Below are 12,169 nucleotides of genomic sequence, written 5' to 3'. Positions count from 1 at the left end.
ATATTTATGTAGGTACTTTCACATTTGAAGTAAAAGGCATTATTTTTGGCATTATTACTTATAAGATCGATTATATAATTTATAGTAATTAAATAATTTAGTTATATATTTAAACATACATAAAATATTATATAAACTTTATTACTACCTCATTAATCTTCAATGAAATGCTCAACAAGCTATCTACACAGTGTTAAATTCTATCTTGAAATACACTACCAATTTCTTTTATGCAACTCTTACAATTTACTTTCTTCGACCCTAGGAATGTGTCCTTCCTTCAAAACCAATCTCTTTGTGGAGCGACGATTATTGTGTCAACAATTGGATAAGCGGAATGAACATCTTTTGTTATGATAAAATGACTGTATACAGTATACCAGTAACTCGACCAGTAATAAATTATTTTGTACCCTAAGAAATTGAGAGTGCAGTTAAAACGAAAGTTCACTATTGTTAAGACCTTTGTTTCAAATATTTTAAATAGAAAAACATTAAAACGAAACGGAGAAGGCAAAATCGGTACTTTCTGTAATGTAGATTTGTTCCCAAGTCGAAACGGTTGCACTTCATTGTTTATACGAAAGCTCGGAATTGATTCAATAAAACCATAACTTGGAAATATATTCTTCGAACGTCGCGTTAACACTTTTACATTTTCTGCCATTTTAATGTTTCCTCTTTTTGTAAATTTCCTCTCATTAAACTTTCATATCTATCGCTAACAGCTGTGCATGGACATGTTTATTTGATCTAGTATTTTGCATCTTCGACACGGCGCGGCGCGGCGCTACGTCAAATTAAATGGGTATTATTAATAGTTGCTACGTCAGTGATGAGGCGGTTTTGGTAAACTATTCGGTTTATATAACTTTGATATTATACAACATGATTATTTCTTAAGACGTATGTTAACAAAGGTGATAAATACGTTCACCTCCAAAGTATTTTAATGGTTATTTGAATAAGCCAAGTAAGTACATACAAGAGTTCATGTTAAAAACAAATCGAAATTTGTATTTTAAAGTTATGTTAATATTTGTCCTTGTTCCGATGTTGTCCTATATATGATCTTTAGTTTGACGATAATTCGAAGCTCTTAGTTTCTTGCGCAACCGTTGGCTAGTTGGTAGTCTATGCAGTTGAAGACTTAAAGGGGTCAGGCCGATTTGAATATGAGTCACGTGGCGCGTTGTTCGTGTTAAAAAGCAATGGGTTTATAGGTCCGGAGCATCACGTTGAGACACATGCACAAATCCCGTGCAGTCCCACGTGTAATGGAACCTTGGGTCGGCTATTGCCTGAAACAAATGCATTGGCGATTCATTTATTCCCGACTGGGTTTTTAGGCCGAGGGCCTAGGCGAGAGCTGTGACGCCAATCATGATTATGTTCAGATCAAGAAAGTACTTACACTTTCAATCAGTTTGAATGAAACGATCTTACTATTTTAACATTTTATAGACAATTCAAGATATTATAATATATAAAAAAATCCTCAAAAAATCCTTATTTAAAATTATGTACTTTAAAAAGCCCTTTTCTATAAATGTATTAAGTATCTTCTCGAAATCTTAAATATATTCTCTAAATAAATACCTATTATAAATTCATTGAAAAACCACGTAAAAATTTTCTTATTTACTTTTATCATTTTCGTCAGAAAAGAATTCTCATTAACTGCTAATGAATGTATTGTTTCACAAATTGAGTGTTCAAACGAAACACTTCATTATAATAGAGCTGTCTGAGGATTCTTCAAATTCATTAGTTTTGTTTTTGTAATGTAACAAACAATAATAATATTATCAGTAGGTACGTTTTTTGGGTACCACATATTATGAATACCACTTTATCGTGACATATAAACACCAGAATTGTTAGCAATCATAATTCACAATATTATTAAAAACATTAAGACTGTTTGTCCTTGAAGCCTGCAGGAATATAAATTGGGTGGAATATTTTCTCATCCTACCGAGTCATACCCACAGAATGAATAACGAGGTATTGGTAGAAAACCCATCATTTACATAGGTTTCTCGAAAACTTAATAAGCGACCCGCATTCGAGATCATTAAAATAAAAAGTTTTCTAGATTTTTCGCACGTTTCGCTGGCGTATGTTCGATTCGGATAAGTAGGTATAGGAATGTTATCTTAGGTGTTATCAATTTATAGAATGATACGATGATCTGTATTGAATGCCTACATTACTTCATTCTGTCGGTTCTCACGAGCGTATCAATAAATTCGAAGCACGTGCGTGGTCGTGGAATCGCGAATGCCAGGACGGTACAATGTCGAATCGATAAGTAACTGTACTTGCTGCCAAACATCGCAGAGATCGTAACTGATTCGAAAAGGACACGGCCGTGTTATAAATAAGGACTCGTTAATGATACAGTTCCTTTGCGAGATGCGCAAGACCACAGTTGTATGACGAGGACAGACCTATTACGTGACATTCATTTATGTATTATATTAGACGCGTATATAATATTTATCGGATAATTATTAAGTACAGTACTTGTTGCTTAATAATTATAGTATTTTTTTTTTTTTTTTTTATGTGAAGAGCAGGCAAACGAGCAGACGAGTCATCTGATGGTAAATGATCATCGTCGCCCACTTGCACCCACAATACCAGGGGTAAGGCGAGTGTGTTGCCGGCCTTTAAGGTAGGTGTACGCTCTTTTCTTAAAGGTCCCCAAATCGTAACTCATTGGAAACACTGCCCGCGGGAGCTGATTCCAAATTTCGGTAGTACGAGGCAAAAAACTTCTTCTAAAGCGAACAGTTGTTGATCGCCAGCTGTCCAGATGGTATGGGTGGAATTTCAGCTTATGACGTGCCGTACGATGGTGGAATTCAGCAGCAGGCAGTGCACCAAACAGTTCTTCAGAGCACTCCCCATGATAAATGCGGTAGAAGACGCATAAGGAAGCGACTTCTCTACGCAATGCCAAAGAATCAAGCCGATCGGTTAGACTTGGCTCGCCAACGAGTCGCACAGCTCTCTGTTGAATTCGGTCAAATGGAAGGAGATACTGTTGAGGTGCACCGGCCCAGAGATGGGAGCAGTATTCCATATGCGGCCTGACTTGCGCCTTATAAAGGTTAAGGCGATGGCTCGGAGTGAAATACTGCCCCGCTCTACAGAGTACACCTAGTTTCTGCGAAGCTAACTTAGCTTTACCTTCCAGATGACAAGAGAACTGCACATCACTCGAGATTTCGAGTCCAAGAATTCCGATACTGGCTGTGGCTTTTAGAGGAGTACTTTGAAAAACGGGAGTCTCGATATACGTATTAAATTATATAGTCATGGTTTTAAAGTAACTACTTCACCTAGGAACACTTATAACCAATATACGCTCCAGGCTCTACCATCATACAATAATTTATTTGGTGAAGTTTCAAAATGTTTTTTTTACGTTGCAATAAAACGATTTATGATGTGATTTTTAGGTGATAGGAGATTAGAGAGTGTCTTAGGCTACTTTTAAACACGGTGAAACATCCCATTCTCATGGGATTCCCTTCGAGTACACAGTCGTCGCCGTGGGCAGAAAGCCTGTTGGAAATAATCGGAAGAATCCAATCATTTTAATGGAAATACTTTGTAGTCTGTCAAACTATTACATATATTACATACTAGGTTTCCGCCCGCGGCTTCGCCCGCGCAGTCAAAGAAAAACCCGCATAGTTCCCGTTCCCGTGGGATTTCCGGGATTGCGTCATTTTCCCGGGGTAAAAAGTAGCCTATGTCCTTTCTCGGATATCAAAATATCTCCATACCAAATTTCATGAAAATTGGTTCAGTAGGTAGTTTAGGCGTGATTGAGTAACAGACAGACAGACAGAGTTACTTTCGCATTTATAATATTAAGTATGGATTCAATGATGAATACCTTGTGGTATTCATCATTGAATCAAAATCATTTAAATACCTTGTGGTATTCATCATTGAATATGAATAAATTATCTTTCCTTTACATGCAAACGCCGCCTGCAAACAAATTTCGTCTACGTGCATTTATTTGACAAGAATAAAAACGAGATGAAGAGCCGCGTCTAAAATGGACATTGAGTAACAGGATGTGGAGAGAACAAGCTACTGGTAACAGTGCTATATATTATGAGCCAGTCGACAAGAGGATGCACCTAGCCACTCAGACATTCCGGCTTGACTAGTTCTTAAGCAAAATCAACCGTAACTGTTACGCCACTATGCACGTATGTTTTAAGTGTTTATTTAAATGTCAGTAATTCTAGCTTTAGTATTCGCTGAATCCCTGGAAATTACGGAGGATAAAAACTGTATAATGACGACGACGCATACTTACGTGATGCTATGTGTGGTCGTAAAATTTCTACTTATACTTTTAAATTATAATATCCCAATCACATTATTGTCTAAACCTGAATAAGCAGAAGCTATTAGAATAAAATTTAGTCACATTTTATAGAGATTTAATTAACACATATTGCAAATTAATTTTAACGGCTTTATTATTAAAATATTTATTTCAAAACATAAAAGTTGTTTTATTTATTTTAAAGAAACTAGATGGACTTTATAAAAAAGTGGCAGATAGTCAATTTATTGAGGAAAATGCTATGGGTTATACAGGTATTTAGGTACGCTACGTATTGCAAAATTTTGTAAAATTGAGAAAAAATATTCATATCTATTACAGCGCACACGAAGTTACATGGGACAGCTAGTATAGATACCTGGCTATACTCTTGGTATACCTACTTGGAATTAATTGCACACATAAAAAAAGAAAAACGATTAGCTGATAAATTATTTTAAAATAATTAATCTTCGTAAACGTGACATTTTAATCACGAGAACAAAAAGTGATTTAAAAATAGAGAACTTATGTACCTATAGGCATAGTAAGAATGAAATATGGTATAGCGGTACATTTCCAGAAAATTAAACAAAAATAACTCATTTAATTTTTTAGGCTAATATTAAGGCTAGGCTAGGCTTAATAACTAGTTAATAACGAATAAGTAATCATTAGCCTGAAAAGTTTAAAAACACTTGATAACGAAGTGGTTACTTAAATTTTACAACTATAAAAATTATCATGATTGATTAACTCCATCTCATTTACGAAGCTTATGCACGCACTAGACTTAAAGTAAGGTAGCTACAGCGTTCCCGTTAACTAAGGGGAATTTTAATTATAAGGTTTCCAATTCCAATGCGCCTATTTTTACTTGAAACTCATGTTTTTCTTCCTTAGTTTGTTTTCTTTCTATGAAGCTGTAATAGCTTTCCACCGTCGCTTCGTTCATTCGCGTAGTAAAGGACAACCCGCATAGCTCCCGTTCCGTAGGATTTTCGGAATAAAAACTATCCTATGTCCTTTCTCGGGCAGGCAGGCAGGCTGCAATTATATCGAGCAAAAAAGTAATTTTAGTGTAGAGCCCTATTTCCTTACAAGACGTATCCAATAGTGAATGGCTAAAACAATTTAGTGTCCTAAGTATCTATAATTGAGTATTTGAATTAAAAAAAAATATTGATTTTTTTTATGTATTTTGAAACTTTATTATTAATAATATTGATATTTAATACAAATAACTTCAAAAAAAAAAATTTTCCGTTAATTATAAGCAATTAAAAATTGATGAAATTTAAATTAGAATCACGTGACTACAAACGCGCCATGACTGGTCACCACAGTTGTGACGTCATAATGTTATAGCTATGTATTAACTGCAGTAGGTACGTTTACGGCTATTACACGTGACTAGACAATAATATTGAAAGTTTATTGCTAAAATACGATTTGTTAGTTGGTTCCGAATTAGTTAGTTAGTTACGAAAAAAATAAGAATCATCAAGAATAGATGTTGATATATTTTATGATCACCGATTTTTGTCAGGAGTTGACTTTGTAGTATTCGTACATAATGGTATAAAACGATAACTTTTGAGGTTCGCCATTTTTAATATAAATTTAAGTAATATAATTAACAATTAATATATTTAATATGTAATTTAATAATGACAACAAAATTAAATAGATCAAAACACTGTATTAACACGCTTTTATTAGCTTCACCTGTATGTTTGTATGTAACCCTTTCGAAGTTTCGACTCGATTTTGACCCACTTAAAACCGACGGATTTTGTTCAAATTTTGAACACTTATCAAGGTCCGATGACAATACAATAATATCATTTTTATCCTGATAAGGATCGCCAGGATCAGCTTAAAACATATGTTTGTATGTAACCAATTCTCCTTTCGATTCGATTTAGACCCACTATAAACCGACGGATTTAATTTAAATTTTGTATACTTATAAAAACCCGGTAACAATACAATAATTTCATAAATTTACCTTATTATCCTGTTAAGTATTTTAAACTATATTTATTGTTCTATCAACTGCAATGAGTGAAAATTAACATTATGACGTCACACGCGCTTGGGTGACGCTTCGGGAGTTGCCGGCGTGTCTTCGGTACTGGATTCAAAGACTAATTTTTATTTTGAAATAACTTTTGAATTATTGCAAAAAAATAAAAACAAAAACAGTTTTGTTATAAAACTAATATATAATCTTTCCATTTATCACAAAAAAATTTTTAATTCAAATACTCAATTTCTCATGTACTACCATATACGTAGTATTTTCATCAAAAATTAAGACGAGAGTCAGTAAGACGTAATCGTTGTAATATTCGTCACACGTATCTCTGTCTTAGAATGTAGATTGGCAACAGCTAGTTCCACGTAGTCTCTGATTGGCAGTACCGTTGAATGACATCCCGGCGTCGTAAACACAGAAACATAAAGCAAGGAATCATATTTAATTTATTTATTATTCTAGTACAATTCTGTTATTCCAGGAGTAAATAAACCGGGGGTGTGATTTGTTAATTCGAAAGTTAAAGTTAAGGTGATGAATAAATTTTTCTAACATTTACGGCCCTTTTTAAACCTTCGTAATTTTTATATTATTAAAGTTGTCGTGATGAAAATTCTTGACAAGAAAGTTCAATAGTAACACAATACGTCTACCGTTTTAGAAACATGATTCCATGATATTTTCTCGATAGAAAAAAAATACAAAGTTCTCATTGTTATTTTTTTATAATCTCTGGCATCTTCAAAATAACAAACGTAAAGTTACGACTTTTTGGATATTAACTATAAAATATACAACCTATACGTCTACCGATTTAGAATTTTGAAATATGCGATGGTTTTGAAATAAACAAGAAATACTTGAAATTAGCGCGCGACCAGCCAATATAGCGAGAGCCGCCCTGTACCTTCCTACCCCGATCGCTGCACGAGTCATTCCCGCTACGGCCGTCACACGGGGAACTTGTGTCGCTCGCGCAATCGTAAAAAAGGGTGACAACACGATAAGACAAAATGAGACAAATGGGGACAATAAAGAAAATAAGAAGAAGAAACATAAAGGTTGGAGGAAAAAGAATGCTTACAATTGGAACAAATTAATGAAGTAAGTTGGTTTTATTTTAAATTTGATGATAATTGTATTATAGACGGTGTTTGATATGTACCCCTGTTTTAAGTACATAACGAATGTGTAAGATTTTTTCATTTATAGCATAGATAATCTTTTCAGAAATCCGGAATCCAGAAGGAAAATAAACCCAATGATTGTTCACAATGTGAACCCACTCCTTCGTAAGTACCTTTATTCAGTCAAAAATGTATGTTATCAACGTTCTACTGGTTTTATCGCATGATTCCATTTTTAGCAAAAAGCAACAAAGTGCAAAGAAATAAAAAATCATGGTGAACTTAGTGGAAGTATGGCGGACATAATATAGAACAGGAGCTCATTGGAGTAGTATTATATTTAAAAAAATACGAAATAATTTCAAGAATTACATTTCTTAGAAGGTGGTAGATAAGTATGTTGTATAAAGAATTTGATGTTGATATTTATTTCATTTATACTTACTACACCTGTGCGGGAAATTGCTTAGTAATAAAACAGGTTTATATTCATATTTACATAGTAATGTGAGTTTTCATTTCGAAAAATTTTGTGTAAGTATATTAAATTGAGTTCCTGGGTGATCTGGAAACACAATTGGGCCCGGAAGATGGCGCTGCAGTCACTCCTCCTAATGACATGAACCGATTTGGACGAATATTTGTGTGCACATTTCATTTTTGTGGGATGATTGGTTGATTCGCTTTCACATTAGCTAATATTATGTATTTTTGTTGTTAGAAAGTAAACTTAATTTAATGTTTATAATACATTATTATTGGTATAAATAAGCCAGTGTTCGTCTCACATTGCTGTACTTGCCTACCTACCCTACCAGGGCCTAACTTTGTTCTGGCTATTTTATTTTGAATATTTGTAATGAATAATTACAATTATAATAGAGTGCAAAAAATAAATACATGCGTCAATATATTTTGTGTTTTTTTTTTAAACAATTTTTTTATTTAAAAAAATATCATTCCGACCGCGGCTTTGCCCGCGTGGAATTAGGTTATATCGTGAATCCTGTTTTATCCCACAGAAGTGTTCAGTTCGGATAAAAAGTATCCTATGTGTAAATCCAGGCAATTAGCTATATTTTATCAAAATTGGTAATGTAGTCTTGACGTGATTAAGTAACAACTAACAAAAAAATATACAAATTAACATCCAAAGTTTCGCATCAGTTTTACTGTATTAGTGATATCTTCCACTCTTGACTTTGACTGAGAAGAATTAGGGTTTATAACTTCTTTCAGAAATAGTACCTTTCATTTCTGGGCATGATGTAATATCTACGTCAGCATCAAATTCTATCTAAATCAATTCAGTAGTCCGCGTTATTGAGTACCATTTCATTTTTTCAGAGTAACAATATTTTTTGTTATTTTAAAGATTATTTATAACCTGTATTATTTTGTAATAAAGTAAACATTACGAAATAATAATAATTATTAATAATGTCTAAGTAGTTGTTGGAAAGAAGATTATTTGTTTATAAGCAAGAAAATAAAACCAATAAATCAACAATTGAATAAATGTATAACAATATTATAACTGTATGACGACTCCATACATGTTTGTCCCGAGTCGGCCAGCGGCAGCGCGGCGAGTTTGCAATGAATGACTTCGCGCACACCGGCGTTCGCGATAGCGAGCTATTAGACTCCGCCCGCCAAGCAGTTGATTTTTTTTTGTGTATCGTCTTAACTTAAAGCTTCAAAAAGACAAAGCTTCATAGTAAACCAATTTGTTAAGTTGCAGCTACTGAGTAGCGTTGTGAAATTTTGGGATTTATCAAATCTTAGTATCACAGATTTGTTAATAAATTACATCTCTATCATCCAGTAGATATATGTCAACGTGAAGAAGCTTGCATTAGCAGTATGTTGCCCTGCCAACATTTTTTACAAAACAATTTCCAGTAGGTATTCAGAGATAAAAAGGCAACGAATCCGGCAAAACAAATTGACGATTACTTTTTAATTATACACCGGATTCAGTCATTGAACTGAGAACCGATGGTGACTTTAACTTTTTAAATTATCTTTCAACCTTGATAATTTAAAATTTTCCACATGATTTTTGAATAAAAAATGTTAAAAATGTGATGAAATAAACTGAATAAAGACATGTAAGAATGTAGTAACTTACAATCCCGACCTTAATTTATTGTGCAATAAGTCGTTGTAATTTGTTTTGCAAAAAATGTTACTAACGTTCTTGCCACGTTAATCTTAAAAATAAGAACCTACGTACAAAAATTGTGTATCACCATTTGATGCTACGAAAAGTATACTAAAATTAATAATGGAAAATTTTGTGAAATTTTGTAGGTCGAAATACGCCAACATTTCTTTTTCTTGGCAATTTTCGCTCGATTACAATTAAAATTTCAAACTTTCATATCTATTATTTTCATAATGCAACCCCCAAATGAAAGACAATATAGGTAACAAACTTTCAAACACGGACACCTCACAAGAGATGCATACAAGGATGCATTCATTTGATAAATACGAAAACTAATAATCTAACCATTTAAATTGTATTACTATAACATAATATGTATCATCTAAATTGGTTTTGTGTGTTAATTTTTGAAAATATTTTAAATTGACAAAAGTTCGGTGTTATTTTCATGGATATTTCATTATCTTCATCTTTGGTGAACACGTTACAATTATTATTATTATTTTTATTTACTTAACGTTTAACTGAGAAATAGTAAAGTGTATATTTTTCAGTAACATGATTATTACGAGCAGTATCTACCCACGTTATTTTTAATTTCCTGACAAAAATGCCGATAACAAATTGCAGTAGGTAGTCAAGCAAAATCCTACATAATGTGAAATTTTGAAAGAATTTATGAATGTATTGCTTCACTCAAAATCTATTAATCAGAGATCTATGAAATATGGTACAGGGATAGATGAATAATATTATAGGCGGCCTTATAGCGCTAGCCACTAAATAAAGTTCATTATTACCAACAACCTTCAAAACTTCAAAAGAAAAAGAACATTTCCAACAATTGCATAAAAGTAAACATCAGCTGTAAAGTGCACATTGCAAAGATGAGCAAAGAAAGCAAGTTATCAACGAGTAGCGGTGCGACTAACGGCGCGACGTAATACGTTATGTCACACGGCCTTGGCCTAGCGGGGGACGGTTCGCATCGACCGGCGCGAGTTACGTAGTTTAAACGGTACCAGAGAATTATTGTATAGTCGGCAGTTTGAGTACTGTGTATGTAAAAAAATTACCAAAGAGAGGACTGGGGACGGAGATTTTTGTGGCCGGCAGAAATGTTCTGTTTGTGTGCTGATAATAACTAAAAGTTAACTTCGATAGTGTGAAATAGGCTATCGGGGGCTATATCAGTAATTGGAAACAAAGGTCCCAGTATTTTATAATAGCATTAGGAAGTAATACTAGTTGTTTTTAAAAGTGTTAATATATCCTAGAAATGCAAGTAAAAAATTCATTACACAACCTTAGTTGTATATGGTTGTATTCATAAACATGTTGTTATTGTACCTGTATAAATAGAGGTTATTATGTGAAACGTTAAAGATTTACTGAACATATTTATACTAACCATTATATGGAAAATATGGAATAAATTGTGTCCGGCAGTGAATATTCAACAGCTCTACAGAATTCAGTAGAGCGAAACGACAATTTAATGTTCCGTTCTATGTGAGCAGTGCCCACAGCTAACAGTGAACATACTACGTGTTTCTTTGTATGGTTGAATACCTCAAGGCCATATATTTCATTTAAACCTAATTATATCGGGTCCCCACATAACATGTTGATAACCGTTCCATAAAACCAGTTCTAGTATGCTGTTTTTATTAATTAAAATTGGGATGGTTTTTGCCGCTCTCATTTATTTTTTTGTATCAGCAAGGTTAAATATTTCACGTTTGCTCTATAGTTATTTTTGCAAAGAATTACTTATTTATATAGCATATATATAAGATATTGAATTAATCAATTGTTTTGAAATTTTTCTCTTTATTGCTATGATGTTTTCTTCCATTGCATAGGTTTATTTTCGATTCTATAAAAATTTATTCATGGGTACAAAAAATATATTTAAGTCATCATTATTTTATAATAATATATATACTCTATTACTAGTGCTTACCACTAGTACAGACGGTGGCAGTCTAGGTTACTACATAAAAGCCCACTTCAATTATCATTCGTCACATACCTTGATGTTATCTAGATATTTGATGTATGTCTATTGTCTATATTGCTAAAATGAGAAAATGTAATAGGAGCCCTAGGGTACACATTGTAATACGTGCTTTTACTAGTTCACTTTTTAAAATATAACATGTCTAGGGCGGGACGCTTTCTAAGTTTCGACAGAAGACAGCAAGTGAGAGTATTTAAACATATACGTAACAAGATTATTATTCAAAACATGAGACATTCATTGAAGTAAATATTTACTTATAAGTGTGAAGTCCCGTGTCCCTGGGGCAGATGCATTATGCATACATCTGTTTCACTAATCGATTTTCTTTAGGGACAAGTAGGTGATCAACCTTCTGTGTCCTGCCAGACCGAGACTTTTTTTTCTTCGTCTCCACCGGGAATCGAACCCAGGACTTCTCGGTTCTACGCTCACGCATCAATCA

General features: G+C 33.4%; 1 long non-coding RNA gene across 1 annotated transcript; it reads left to right on the top strand.

Moving 5' to 3' along the window:
* The first annotated feature begins 6,948 nt into the window (after positions 1–6,948).
* LOC149902269 (uncharacterized) lies at positions 6,949–9,184 on the top strand. The gene is made up of 3 exons (XR_016457542.1): positions 6,949–7,505; positions 7,632–7,693; positions 7,768–9,184. It is a non-coding gene; the product is annotated as an uncharacterized LOC149902269 (long non-coding RNA).
* Positions 9,185–12,169: the final 2,985 nt, after the last annotated feature.

Source organism: Colias eurytheme, chromosome 15, assembly GCF_061535395.1.
Source record: "Colias eurytheme isolate Ceu_HAF_F1 chromosome 15, ilColEury1 Martin Lab GWU primary, whole genome shotgun sequence".
NCBI lineage: Eukaryota > Metazoa > Arthropoda > Insecta > Lepidoptera > Pieridae > Colias > Colias eurytheme.
This window is presented reverse-complemented; position numbering and strand designations above follow the sequence as displayed.